At 34.7% G+C, this 2,081-nt stretch overlaps 1 non-coding gene across 1 annotated transcript; it reads right to left on the bottom strand.

Annotated features, from left to right (window-relative positions):
- Positions 1-1,624: 1,624 nt before the first annotated feature.
- Positions 1,625-1,730, bottom strand: LOC122007524. Its single transcript, XR_006119010.1, has one exon. It is a non-coding gene; the product is annotated as a small nucleolar RNA R71 (small nucleolar RNA).
- Between the last annotated feature and the right edge of the window lie 351 nt (positions 1,731-2,081).

Here is a 2,081-nt window from a genome sequence, read left to right on the forward strand (position 1 = left end):
GCGTTCCTTTCTATTTTCTTTATTTAGATCAGAATGTCTTTAATCCTCTCATCTTTGGTTATTTTCCTATTTTCTATGGAGTAGATTCCTTTGTTCTAAGATGGAGGGAGTATTGGTGATGTAAATTGATGTAAGGTTCATGGATTTGCCATCTTCTTGATTCAAGGATGTTGTTATGTTTTGTATCAATCAATCTTGTATGGATTGTTGTGTTTTGTGCCCTAATATCATTCTTGATTGGTTGTTTGTATTTCTTGTGGAATCTTTTAGAAGAATTCTCTAGATTGTATTGCCGCGGGGAGTCGTGACAGGGCTGCCCCATTAAACAGTCATTCAGAGGATTACTTTGAGGGGATGAAGCAAGGATCTACAAAGAAGTAGGACGGATTGATATATTGAATTCTATATCTTATTGTGGATTGATTAGTGATGATATTTCTATGTTGTATGACCGCAGGGCGTCGTGAAAGGGCTGCCCCATTAAACGGGCTTCATAGGGATCATAACTATTTGATTGCTTAAGGTTTAGATATGAGTCCTTGACCGGTGTTTTCTGCAGGAAATAGCCAGTGACTTCTTGCAAACACATTTCAATTGAGGGTAGGATTTGTAGATCACTTTACATTAATGAGTATCACTAAGAAACCAAATCTCCTAGAACCTTCACAAAACTAAGTCTCTACATTTAACTTTGGATTTTAATCTTTAGTTATTTCTTAAGACATATAATCTCTTCACGATTGTTTAGCTAATTCACTTTTGAGACATCTTTACTGCTTATAACTAGTCCTTGTAGATTCAATATTCTTTTATTACTGACGACGTAACCGTACACTTGCGGTGCATAATAAGTTTTTGGCGCTGTTGCCTGGGACTACGCCTATAACTTTCGAGATTATCATTTGAGTTAGACTAAACTTTTCTTTTCTTGTCTTACATCTAACTTGTAACTAGTTTTCTAATTGTATTTTGTATTCTTTCATTACATTCTTTCATTACATTCTTTCATTGCATCTATTTTTTTTCTTTATCATTTCATTCATTCATTGCATTCATTGATCTTTAATTCTTTTTGTAAACTAAATTCTTTCTATTCTTTTCTTTTCTTTGAATCAAATTCTTTAATCTTGTTCTTGTATGCGAAGATCTAACTTTACAGGAGATCTGCTTCCTCTTGATCCCGAGATTGATAGAACATTCCATAGAAGGAGAATCTTGCAAAGACATCAAGAAGAACAAGAATAATCAAATATGGCGAATAGACCACTTAAGGATTATGCAACACCTTATGCTAGAGGGTTTTGCTCAAGCATTACTAGACCCTCTGTTGAAGCAAATAACTTTGAGATCAAGCCTGCAATAATTAATATGGTACAGCAAAATCAATTTGGAGGTGGACTGCATGAAGATCCTAATCAGCATTTGGAAGTCTTCTATGAAATTTGCGGTACCATGAAAATGAACGATGTTCCTTCAGAAGCTATTAGACTACTACTGTTTGGGTTTTCTTTACGAGATAGAGCTAAACAATGGTTAAATTCCTTACCTCCAAATAGTATTACCACTTGGGAACAATGTGACCAACAATTCTTAGATAAGTTCTATCCTCCTAGCAAGACAGTTCATATGAGATATCTTATTTCAAGATTCAGACAATCCAATTCAGAATATTTATTTGAAGCATGAGATGGATATAATAATATTCTCAGACAATGCCCACACCATGGGTTAGAGAAATGGTTAGTGTTGCACACATTTTATAACGACATAAACTATCATACTAAAGTGTCCCTAGATTCAGCTACTAGAGGGGCACTTATGAATAAGAGTCTAGATGAGGCCGAAGAAATTATTGAAAGTGTAGCACAAAATCATCATCAATGGGCAACAAAGAGAAGTGGGGGCTATTCCTTTACAAACACAATAAAAGCATTAGGAAAATTTGATGTAGATGCAGTTACCTTAATGACTGCAATGCTGGATGCTCTTACAAAGAAAATAGAAAATATGGGGACTAACACTAATACAGTGAATGCTATAGTATGCTGTTATGAAACATGTGGAAGTTCTGATCATTCTCA

This window comes from Zingiber officinale, chromosome 7B, assembly GCF_018446385.1.
Source record: "Zingiber officinale cultivar Zhangliang chromosome 7B, Zo_v1.1, whole genome shotgun sequence".
In the NCBI taxonomy this organism is placed as follows: domain Eukaryota; kingdom Viridiplantae; phylum Streptophyta; class Magnoliopsida; order Zingiberales; family Zingiberaceae; genus Zingiber; species Zingiber officinale.